Consider the following 13,150-nt stretch of genomic DNA (forward strand, 5'->3'; position numbering starts at 1 on the left):
CTGACTGTGGCTCTATGCTATAAATAGTCCCCTGGTAGATCGAAAGGCTTAATGGGCCTCTTTAAATACCTAACTTATTATAAAGCCCCGGGGAGAATAACATTAGCAGGCAGGGAGGGACAAGAATCACGCTCCCCCTGTAGAAGTCCTATTACGGTGTTCTCGGTTGCACTCTTACGGTGCAGAGTGGGCAGGAATTTTCCTATTTATATATCTTAATGTGCAGTGGGGGCTAGAACACATGAGAGACAGCCTGTATGAACAAGGAGGAGACTGAACTTAAAGAGGGCAAGGGACTGTCCCAGAATGGCTCAGGAGCACCCTGCCTGCTGTGGGCTCAACAAGAAGGAGCATCAGCTGGGGCACTGTTCTGCTTTTAAAGACACTTGGTAGTCTGGTGGACTAGCAAGGGAACCCCCTGTTTCAGACAGACCAGGAGGGGCACAATCCCCAAACTTGGCACACCGAGAGAATGTGGGACTCAAGAGAAGCTAACTGACTCTGAGGACGCCGAGCTGCTTGAACATCCCAACGCACGCCACCCACCTTGACAGTCAACGTTTACTTCTTTTACGGCGCAGCTTGACATGATGTTTCCAGCAGTTCCGCCTTCCAGCCGCTCTCAGTAACAAGTCAGGAGGATCTGCAGCAATTCAGAAATTAGTGAAATTTTATTCCTGGTGGGGGCATTGGATTAAGAGGCCGGGAGAGTGTGAAGCTAGTCAACGTGTAATTGCATGATAAGGCTCTCACGAGGAATTTATTGGCCAAGTTGCTATTTCTATTCCTTCCTAATCTCGTTCAGCACATTCGTTCTCTGCAATCTGTCTTCATAATCTCCTGTAGCAGAATGGCAGCCAATGGAAGCACGCGTGTTTGGAGAGTGGGGGAAGTATGCAGAAGTGCGATAAACTGATGCTAATTACCCATATTTAGGACACCGAGTGCAGAAGATCAAGCTTTACAAATAACAAACCAGAGCCAATGATGATGGCTTCCTTGTGTGGAATATATCGGAGGGGACCAGATAAGGGTTTCACGGGCAGCAGGGATTTATTGGTCAAAGGCTGTACCTTCCACTTCCCCACTTTTATATAGCAGTAAATTATTTCGGCTAAATTCGCCAGAACATCACTCTTTCATTTGGCCGTGTGCCGTGACTTGCTCTCTCTTTGTGTCCGTTCAATGCAAATCCTTGTAGTTTAACATCAGCTGATAAGAAACAAATAATTGAAGTCATAGGTAATTCCCTTTAAATCGCGCCTATAGGAGGGTCCCGGGAAAAAAGAGACGAGGTAAAGAGCAGGGGCTGAAATGGAAGCAGCATCACCTCCAGCCTCGGACCACATGGCTAACACCATGAGTGCACAGTGTTGGCTTCGGAGTGTGACAACGACCTGCTTGTTGACAAGGAGAACTGTTTATAACATTGCACCAACAAGGCCAGTACTCCTATCTGGAATCCTGATCTTGTAACGAGGAGGATGACGGTGGTAGTGATGATGATGGTGATGGTGGTCATGGTGGTGATGATGATGATGGTGATGATGATGGTGATGATGGGTGGTTGATGATTATGACATGATGGTGGTGATGATGATGGTGGTTATGCATGGTAATGATGGTGGTGATGATGATGGTGATTGATGATGGTGATGATGATGGTGGTGATGTGATGATGGCTAGTGTGGTGGGGATGGTGGCTGCTGACGGTGCTGCTGCTAGGTGATGGTGGTGGTGGTGCTGCCTGCTGCGGGTGGTGTGCGGCTGCTGGTGGTGCTGCTTGGTGGTTCTGCCTGGTCCTGCCTGGTGGTGCCTGCTGCTGGTGGCTGCTGGCTGGTGCTGCCTGACTGGTGGCTGGTGGTGGTGGGTGCCTGCTGCTGCTGGTGGTGCTGATGCTGGTGGTGAGTGGTGCTGCTGCTGCTGCTGGTGGTGGTGGGTGCTGCTTGCTGGATGCTGGTGGTGGTGATGATGATGATGGTGGTGGTGATGGTGATGATGATGATGGTGGTGATGATGATGGTGGTGGTGATGATGATGATGACCATGAAATAATATCTCAGTATAGTATTTCTCCCCTCACCACCTCAGCATTCCTTAGTGCTTGCCACTGGCCCTGTTCCCTCTACAACTCCTGGCTCAGAGAGCAGACACAGGAGGGGTCAGAGTGGCAAACTGGTGGCAGGTGGAGGGTCATGGCATTGCGGTAGTTGACTCCTATGGATGTTAGAGGACACTGGACAGCAATCCACTGCAAACACGCAAGGCCATTTTACAATTTGTATGTTAACTAAATGTAGCCAATGGCTTGCGTCAGTCTTGGAGAAATTCTAGGGGTTTTGTCTGCAGCTCTCTCAGTTGGTGGTGGGGACAGCAAAGGACATTCTCTGTTAGATACACGTGGTGAAATAGTATTGAAAAAAGGAAGTCCTGCTTCAGTTTGGGGATACAATTTACTACTTCCTGTTAGGAAGACAGCTGACCCTGTCACAAATTATTTTTCAGCCTAGATCACATCTGGACCACAGATAATGTCACGCTTACCTCCATGGGCTTCACACCTTTCCTCTGCATTCCAGCGGGCCCGGGGTGCGCTTCCATTCCAGCTATCCCTGTGAAAGGAAGGGAAAACAATGCCAATGACTTGCTGCTGAAAAACAACGCACTAAGCGCGCATCAGTCGCCAGAGAGGGAAAAACATCTCATAGGTGAATCTTAGAACCCAAGGCCATTGGGACTAGAGGTTTCGTTAACTGAATAATGAGTTTATGACAGGTTGCCAAAAAAATTTTTAAAAAACATGCCCATTGTTCTGTTCCCAAAGTTAACTTGTCATGAACTAAGAGCTGTGCTAACAAGAGTATGGTTAGAAGACACAGTATCCATGCTGCTGCTGCATGTGTGTCCTAAAATTATTCATTCAGTTGGACATGGTGGCAGGCGCCTTTAATCTCAGTACTTGGGAGGCAGAGGCAGGAGGATTTCTGTGAGTTTGGGAACAGTCTCTTCTATTGCATAGAGAAACCCTATCTCAAATAACCAAACAACAACAACAACAACAACAAATTATTCATTAAGGGAAACAAATACACTCCCACCAGCTCTAGTGAAGAGGAGGTGGGGGAAGTGTGGGTTTTCTGGAAAACTTGCAGATCACAGAAAGAGCCCATAGCCCAAGGCATGTGATAATTTCGCAGTCTAAGAAGCCTATGGATCACTCCACACAATCATTCCTGTGCCAGAGTGAAGTGAGTTAGCTGGGCTCATGGTGGGCTTTTGATTGTGACTTAGATCTCCAGAGCCGATGGTGTGACATGGTTGGTCCCTTGAGCCATCAGCCTTTCTCCCTCATTTACAGGAAGTTAACTCACAGGTCTGACCAGCGTCCAGCTCTTCCCTGTGTGTGTCCTGTATGCATCTCTGAGACATCTTCTCATTGAGACTACTGGTTGTCTGTGAACGTTAGCAACCATTATTTTCAACCTATGCTAAGTTCAGAAGACATCAACCAGTCAGACTGTACCCATGGAAGCTAATTTTAAAAATTCTTTTCAGAGAATGATTTCTTTTTGTGTTCTTGAAGACAGACACAGAGACCAGTTTTGACCTCACAAAGTATCTCTGGGAAGACATGATAAAGCATAGAGAGAGAAAAGTTATCCTATTATTATTATTATTATTATTATTATTCCCTTGCAAGAGTGTGTGCCTCTAACAGTATGATCAGGTGTGGGTGGGTATGAGCATGTATGTGTCCTTGCAGGTATGTTTGTTCATGTAGACATGGGCAAATATGTGTGTCTATGCAGATGTGGGTATGTATGTGTGCGTGCGTATGTGTGTGTCCTTGAAGGTGCATATAGGTATGTGTGTGTATCCCTGCAGGTTTGTTCATGTATGCAGGAATGAGCAAGTGTGGGTAGGGGTGTACATGTGTGTGTGGCTGCAGGTGTGTGCAAGTGCATCTGTGTGCAAGTATAGACAGTTACCTGTGCAGGCTTGTGTCCCGACAGGTGCGGCAGGTCTTTGGAAAGGTGTGTGCATGTGCCCATGGGTGGGTCTGCACTGTAGCAGCCTGCAGCGGACGGCACTGGCACTTAGTGTTCTTGCCTGATTAACGCCCAGGTGGAGGGGAACCAGAGATGTGCAGAGAAGAGAAAAGCAGAGGAAGGGTCTGCACTGACGCCTTTCTGGGGATCAACTGCTCCCCCTAATGCTCCTGAGTGTTCGCTCAGGGCTCAGCCTCCAGGGTTAGGAGCTGGGAGGGCACCCAGCTGTCCCTCATACACTGCTCTACTGACTCTGCGCCTTCAGGAGCCCACATTTCCTCAGCACATGGTTCTCTCTCAGCAGCTTGGTTTTCAGGAACCCTGCTTCCTGCCTCCTGCTGGATCCTCTCCACACATGCAGAGGAGGCTTTGGGTCTCTCATTTTGAATCACAGCCTCATGCCTGCTGACATGGGATGTCGGGGCATCTGAAAGAGACAGGGAACGCTGGCTAAGAACTGGTTAGGGATGGCCGCAGAGGACTGCACCAGTACTTGGAGTGTTGAAACACACGGTCAGCTCCATGACTCCAAACAGCTTCCAAGGAAAACAAACAAACAGAACAAGTGGGACTCGCTTGACATTAATCACTGAGACTACCCACTCCATGTCGTGTCCAGCCATGTCTCCCTCTTTATTTCAAAGGAGCAGAAAGCTTCTCACATCTTAGCCTAGGGAGTAGTTGGCCCTCGACTCATCTGCAGCTGCAGGGACCGACAGGTCACCAGGGGGTCACCTGCAGACACAAGAAGCTCTCCCTGGGCTTTCTTCATCTTAAAGGTGGAATAGTTGCCAGGCTGAATCTCGCCAATCGTTATCTTTGAGGTGGTGTGGGAAATGAGCCCGTTGCTTTAGAGGCAGTAAGTGACAGGAGTTTTACTGTTAGAGTAATGCCTACCTATTTCCTGTTTGATATGTCAGACCCTCACGGGAAAGTCCAACTTTGTCTGCTTGAGATATTCTAGCGTGCTGAACCGCTGTTTGCCTGGTGTTGGTCTCCACCTGAGGGGTCACCCCTCGAGGCCTCTAAGCGGTCCCCAGCCTCAGCTCCAGGCTGCACTAACAGTTCAGCAGCTAAAGTGGGTGATGACTGGCACATTTACTGCAATTGATGAAAATCACAGGAAATGACGTTTGTATTAGTCATAGACTCCAAACAAACCCCTACAGTGGATGTTATGGCTCCAGATCTATGAAAAAGTATTCTTCCAAAATCAGAACTTCTTGCTAGGCCTTAATTCCGTGGCTCTATCCAGCCTCATTTTAATGTGCTCAGGGAATTCCTTAGATTTTTTTACCTGATGTGCGAAGGCTCGAATGAGCATCAGGTAAACATGCTCAGAGACTGAGGATTTAGATCTGGACAAGATCTGAGAGGCAATGTGGGCAGAGTCCTGGACTCGGGACTAAGGTGTTCTCCTGTGATTCACTGTGCCTGCTACCTGGTGCAGACTGGACCACTGAGTCAAGCAACCTGAGCAGATAAAACAGCCTCTGAGAAAGTAAACACAGTTTCCTCCCTTAAAGCCTTGCTTACCTGTGCACAGATCCAGGCTGAGCCCTATGGGGTGAGCAGTAACTATCTGCACGGACTTGGGCAGAGAAAGAAGGAAGTTGCTATCAGCCATGGTGTGGGTCATGAAGAAAGGCATTGATGTTGAAAAATTACTGGGCAGCAGGGTCATGGGAGGGGGCTGCATCTCACAGGCCAGGAATCCTTCCATAGAGGCCTAGAATGGCACCCTGTAGGTTCAGTGCTGTCCTGTGAACAGCCCCGTGCATATGGAGTCAGGCTTGCCAGGCCCAGGACTTGGGGGCAGCAGGCTGATGAGAAGGAGGGGGGAAAGGCTGAAGCACACTCTGCACTGTGCAGGGGAAGGGTTTCCACAGAGGAGAGAGAAAAAGTCCAACAGAGACAAAGCAAGAAGAGGGTCACTTGAAAGACGCTAAGAGATTTGGATGGGAAGGGGCCAGCCATTGTGAAATAGCAGCCAGGTGGGAAAGGCGTCTAGTCATGCCCACTGCGGGGCATTAGGAGTTTTTAGGGAGCTATGAAATGCCAGGTGGGTCTCCATGTGAGGTAAGGCGGAAGCAGGGTGGCCTCCATGGCCATGCTGGGCTCTGGTGGGATTTGAAGGGGGCTTCAGGGTCTGGGAAGCTGGAAGGGGTGGAGACTGGAGAGGGCAGGATGATGGAAGGCTGGGAAATGCATGAAATGGATGCCGCGGTTTGGGCTGCTGTTGCCTTCACAGACCCCCATGTCCTTGTCCCTGCCCACATGGACAGCTCTTGCTCACCCTCTGCGACTTAGCCACACAGTGCATTTTCAGCCTTGGACTGGCTCATAGTTCAACCTCCTGTCCTTGTGCTGAGGATCCCTGTGAAACCAGGCAGAAGACGATTCAGGGGAAGATGGAGGGACCCCCTTCCTCTCAGACAGTAGGAGGAGGAGAGTGGAGACGTGACTGATGTACCCCAGGCACCAGAAGGGTACCAAAGTGCTGTCAGACTTTCTTTGGACCACCAGTTCCCAAATAATAACATGGAGATTTCTCATTAATTATGAAAGCTTGGCCTTAGATTAGGAGGCTTGTTCCCAACAAGCCCTTAAAACTTGAATTAACTTGTTTATATTAATCTACGTCCTGCCATATGGCTCCTTACCTCTCCTCAGTACTGTACATTTGACTTCTGCATCTCGCTGCGGATTTCCCACCTCAGAATCTCTCCCAGAGTTCCAAACTTTCCCAGGAAGTCCTGCCCATCCTCTCCTGCCTAGCTATTGGACGCTCAGCTCTTTATTAAACCAATCAGAAGGCACCTTAGGCAGAGACACATCTTCACAGAGTACAAAAGGATTATCCCACAGCAGTGAGATGGAAGTTTCCAGTGTCGGTGTTATCATGAAGGAAGCCCCGGTTCTGGAAACATAACTAATGCACAGACGAGCTCACGCAGGGCATTTCACGCGCGCGTTCATTCAGAGGCTGCTCTCCGCAGAGGCCCAGCCCTGGAGTTGTTCTACACTTGGGAATTAAAGGGCAGTCTATAAGGATAAAGCTTAGGTCTGGGGAGACGGCTCAGCTGGTAAGGTGCTTGCCATGTTCTTATGAAATCCTGAGTTCGAACCCCAGCACCTCTGTAAAATCCAGACATAATAGAGAGCAACCAAAAAAGGCCCAGGGCATTGACCTCCGACCTCCTTATGTATATGTGTGCAGAAGCACCCAGACATACACACACACACACACACACACACACACACACACACACACACGATCAAGCTAATTAATAATCATTAAAAAAATCAGACCTTCTGTAATGATGTCCACTATGTCCAGCATGCAATAAAAAAATATTAGTTATGGCAAGAGACAGGAAATGAGAGAATCCTGCGAGAAGTAGCAGATTTGAAAAGAAAGAGGTGGTAAAGGGGTCCACCACTGTGAGGAGGGTGAGCACCACTGTGAGGAGGGTGAGCACCACTGTGAGGACGCTGAGCACCACTGTGAGGACGCTGAGCATCACTGTGATGAGGGTGAGCACCACTGTGAGGAGGGTGAGCACCACTGTGAGGAGGGTGAGCACCACTGTGAGGACGCTGAGCACCACTGTGAGGAGGGTGAGCACCACTGTGAGGAGGGTGAGCACCACTGTGAGGAGGGTGAGCACCACTGTGAGGAGGGTGAGCACCACTGTGAGGACGCTGAGCACCACTGTGAGGAGGGTGAGCACCACTATAAGGAGAGACAGTGATATGAAACCCTATGAAATTTCAGACCTGAGTGATCCCCATCTGTGAATGCACTGCCCGCCATGTTCTGGCAGTAAATACAAGTGTGAGACAGTCGTGTTGCATGTATTCCAGCCTCCTTCCTGTGAGGGAGCTCAGAACTTCCCAAGTGGATCATGGGATGGCTAGTCTTGGTTGTCAGCTTGACAGCATCTGGAGTCAACTGAAACACAAGGACCACTGAGTGCCCTTGTGAGGGATTTTTGTTTTGTATTTTAAGGCAGGGTCTCTCTCTATGTAGACCAAACTGGCCTTCAACTCAGAGATCTGCCTGTCTCTGTCTCCCCAAGTGCTTGCTTGATGGCTCTCTCTCTCTCTCTCTCTCTCTCTCTCTCTCTCTCTCTCTCTCTCTCTCTCTCTCTCTGGGACAGTGTTTTTATGTATAATCTTGACTGTCCTGGAACTTGCTTTGTAGATCAGGCTGGCCTCCAACTCACAGAGCTCCACTTGCCTCTGCCTCCTGAGTGCTAGAATTAAAGCTGTAGCCAATACCACTTGGCTTCTAAGTGCTGTTTCTTAATTACTATTTCAAACAGGAAGACTCACCCTGAATGTGATCCGCACCTTCTGGTGGCAGATAGGACACGAAAGGGACTAGTGAGGAGGCTCCGCAGTTAAGAGTGCACACGGCTCCCTGCATTTGCCGAGGACCTGAGTTCAGCTCCCAGCATCCACTGGGACGTCTCTGCCATGGCTCTCCCTTCCTGACGTCTTCAGGCTTCCAGTGTAGACTGGCCATCAGCAGCTATGCAGGAAGCCTCCAGGTCTTCCACATCAGATTGAGACTGCTGAGACATCTGGTCCCACAGACTGACCGACTACCAGATTCTCTGCCTTCCTGTTGGGAAATAGCATCACTGTTGGACTTCCCAGATGTCATTTTGTAAACCGATCTGATAGATGCCTTTTAAATCTATACATCATTCTGTAAGTTCCGTTTCTTTACAGAACGCTGACTAATACAGATACTGAGTGGCACAGCCATTGCGCCTACTGACGATATGTTCACTCTCCAAGAACCGCTGGTAAAATCATTGCCTAGTGCAGGAGCTAGCAGCCAGGTGAAGCCACCAAGTTTAACCCTTGATATCCTCAGCTGTGTCAGTCAATATATTTTGAATGGTCTTAGGTTAGCTTGTAGTCTTGTAGTCAATTTTGTAAAAATCTGACTTCATTTTTAGTCAATCTGAAAGATTTGACTCAACTTCTGGAGTTGACAATGGCACGGGATTGAAGATGGGAGAGCTGGAGCAGTGGGGAGTGGGGTGGACTCGGTTTCTCCTTCACTTCATTAGATACGATGATGGATAGCATGGGGGCTGTGCCTGTGCACAGAGGCTCTTCAGAGCAAGGAACTGGTGAGACATTTTATTATATCTGCAGAGGGCGGGGCACACCCACTCCTTACGCAGGTAGACAGGCCTGGATATCTCTACTCCTGGGCAGGAAGCTGTTTTTCCAGGAAGCAGCCCAAATGTGCCTAGTGTTGTACATTCTTCTTGTTGAGAAGGATTTGAGGAAGGAGCATACACACCTCAACCTAATATTACCCTGGTGGGGTGACTGCCGCACACAGTGGACAGTTCTCCTTTCGCAGTTTGTGCTGTTGCTGACCTGGTACTGACCCAGTATCCACCTGCTGTGTTCCTGTTAGATATGCAAAAGCATCCCTCCCCGTTTTTCTTTATTTTATTGAAAGCAAACCATACCATCAGATGGCTCCAAATGTCATGTTTGGCTGGGTGTGGTGATGCACGCCTTTAATTCCAACACTCAAGAGACAGGGGCAGGCAGATCTCTGTGAGCACAAAGCCAGCCTGGTTTATATAACAAGTTCCAGGCCTGTTAAGGGATGTATAGTAAGACCCTGGCAAAACAACAACAACAACAAAACAAACAAACAAAAATGGTGTAGGAGGTTCTTCTGGTCCTGTGTTGCTTTCATTGGTTAATGAATAAAGAAACTGCCTTGGCCTAGTTGATAGGGCAGAACTTAGGTAGGTGGAGAAGACAGAACTGAATGCTGGGAGGAAGAAGGGCAGAGTCAGAGAAGCCATGGATCCTCTGCCTGAGATGGATGCTGGTTAGACTCTCTGGTAAGCCACTGCCATGTGGCGATACACAGATTAATGGAGATGGGTTAAACTAATATGTAAGAGTTAGCCAATAAGAAGTTAGAGCTAATGGCCAAGCAGTGCTTTAATTAACAGTTTCTGTGTGGTTATTTCGGGTGTAAGCTAGCTGGGCAGCCAGGACAAACAAGGGGCCCTCTCCTTACAACACAAAAAAAATCCAAACAACAACAACAACAAAAACCCGCTTGCATTTTAAAAGCCTAGATGTGGTAGGTACCATTCACTGGTGCGTGAGGGGAACAGGTGGCAGGTCTGAGGGACACCGGCTGTGAGCTGTGTGCCCTGGTAAATTAATGATACAGGAACCAGGACACCTGTTCCCAGCTAAGTGCTCCTGGATGGCAGACCCCTCCTGAAGAGACATTCTGGGTTTGCAGCCTTCCCATCCTTGTAAATGATACAGTTGGGATCTTACTCACGGTCGCCAGAGTGAGTCCGTGGAGTAGCCCTCCTTTCCTCCTTTCATGTAAAAACAGACGCCCTGAGCAGGTCCTGCTCATGGAGTTCATTTTTCTTCAAACCAGATTGGGAGGCTGTAAAGAACGTCACAAACCTTGTTTGATCTCTAAGCTCCATGCTGACTTAGCAAACGAACTCTTAATCCTATGAGTTTATCTAATCAATTTCTCATTGAACTACTGAGTGCCTGAACTTCAAACTGAAACTCTCCTTGTGGGTTTTTTTTTCTTCTTCTTTTTATTTTTTTGAGAAAGGTTTTCTGGCTGTTCTGGAGCTCGCTCTGTAGACCAGGCTGGCCTCAAACTCAGAGAGATCCACCTGTTTCTGCCTCCTGAGGGCTGGGATTAAAGGTGTGCGCCATCACTGCCCAGCTCCTTGTGAAAGATTATGTGACTATGATTTCCAGAAGGTTTTTCTGATCTCATATAGGAGCTGTGGTCCTCTTACTTAATTAGCCTCCATGTCTGAGTCCGAAAGCCAGCCACAGTTGCTCATACTCTGGCCTTTGTGTGCAGAGATGATATCTGGAAAGTGATGTGCCTGTCTGCGCGTGCCTCTGACACCTGCCCTAGGTTGGGCGTCGGTCACACAATTACCCCCCCACACACACACACACAACTGACTGTCCTTCCATTTGTCATCTGTAACAAGACAAACCTAGGGAGCAGGAGAGCATAGTGACCTTTCGGGGTGCCTGCACCTGTGGATTTTGAGGACAGGGCTTTTTCTGTTCTCTATTCAAGTTCTGAACCTTGGACAGTGTCTTGCAATAAAGGACTTCTAAAGTGGTCATTTTAATGCTGAGATCACTAAGTCCGTCCCTTGTTATGATCAGGACATTTGTGCAGGTCTTTAGCCACAGTTGTTCCTTTTGGCTCTGCTTGCCCCGGAGCCAGCCCTTTTCTCAGTGATGGAGGATGCTGAATCAGCCCTGTGTAGATGCTGTACGAATTTCCATTCTGAAGACGTTAGAATGTGACTCGTGAGTCACTGAAGGTTTTGAGACATCTTTCCATGGTGATCTCTTGGCTGTCTCTCCCTGGCTGAGAAGTGAGGGCTCATGTCATGGATGAACTGGAATGCTTGTGTGTAGTTCTCAACCAGTCATGACCGGTTTGTGTCCTTTGGCTGCGTGCTGGCTTGGAAACCTGGCTCCTGCTCCTCAGTCTCATTTGCCCACTTGCCTTTCACGGCGCCTGCTGGTGGAGGCGGTGGCGTGCTCTGTCACCAGAGTGCTGCTTATCACTGTGGTGCTGTCACCATGGTAGTGTCTGTCTCCACGTCTCATCTCTTCTAACTCACGGGGAGGTCCTCTGAGGAGCCCTCCATCACAGACTGTGCATAAGTGACAGTCCCCCAGTGGCCGTGTTATCATGAGTGCTGGCTGCCACCATGCCTGTGCTCACATGCCTCCCTTCCTGTCTCCATGCCACATGGGTCAAGTCTCCTCACGTTGAAGGGGAGAGGTCTGACAACAGGAGTTTAAACCATGGCATAAACCAAGGACAATCACAGCTGACATGAAAACATTTGTGGCATTTTTCTGAAACAAGAATCCTATCATCCAGGGACTTGAACGTGAACATGTACAGCCCTCAGGCTGTCAATCTAGAGGTGGAGATGAACAAGTAAGGGTGGCAGACCCAGGGCACTTCTCCGAGTCTAGGTGACCTTCAGTGCACGCTGAACACAGTGGCTCCAAACATTCCAGGGGGATGGGCCTCGCCTCACAATTTAGCCTTGAGGAGCTCAGATCTCTTCCCTCCTCGCTTGGGTTGGTTGGACCAAAGGACAGTGTGGTGTGGCATGGCGAAGAATGATGCTTGAAAACACAGAGGTAGAGAAACTAGAGCCAGCTTGCCTTCTCATGAGGAATCAAGAATGTGGGAGACCACGGGAAAAAGAGAGAAGATGCCTACGACCCAGTGAAAGAGAACACCGCAATGCAGCCAGCAGCGCAAATCCTTAAGACAGATTATAGGACAAAGAAGCCAGACCAGCACTGATGCGCTCTGGACTCCCACCAGGGTGCTGTGGGCAGGACTTGGAAGACGCCTGCTTTAAGACTTGGAAACTGAGCAACTCCTGGCCAAGTTCAGTGGTTTGAAAACTTGGTTCTTTTCTTTCCTTTTCCTTCTCAGAAACGCCTTAATATGAGAACTGAGTGGTAAGAGGAAGGAGAGAGGAGGGAGGAGGGGGAGGGAGAGACCTATGAACGACAGACACATGCAGTGGGTATGAGGGATGAGAAGGGGTGGGAAGACTTAGTTTGTTCTTGGCTAAGAACAAACGCACAGACTCTTTAGAAACAAACCAGTTCTACTGCAGAGCTGGGAGAGGACCAGATGACAACACTAGGTTCTGAAATGACTGCCTGAAGCCCAGATGGAGGACTGTTGGTCCTGAAGGCCCCTCTCTAGCCTGGTATTGGCAGCCCAGATGGAGGACTGTTGGTCCTGAAGGCCCCTCCCTAGCCTGGTATTGGCAGCTACCCCACCTCCAACACAGCAGGTTTATCTGCATAAAACTAGGCCAAAGGGGCAGTAGATGCGGAGGCCACAGGCGCAGGCTGGCGAAAGGGCAAAAACAGAACGAAAACGATGGTTATGTGAAGTCCACAGACTGGACCGCAGGTCCCTCCACACCATGCCACTCGGGACCAGAAACGCCTGTTGGTGAATGCTGAATTCTCTGCAGAAGAACACACGAGGGAAG

The sequence above is a fragment of the Arvicola amphibius genome, chromosome 4 (genome assembly GCF_903992535.2).
Source record: "Arvicola amphibius chromosome 4, mArvAmp1.2, whole genome shotgun sequence".
Taxonomy (NCBI): Eukaryota; Metazoa; Chordata; class Mammalia; order Rodentia; family Cricetidae; genus Arvicola; species Arvicola amphibius.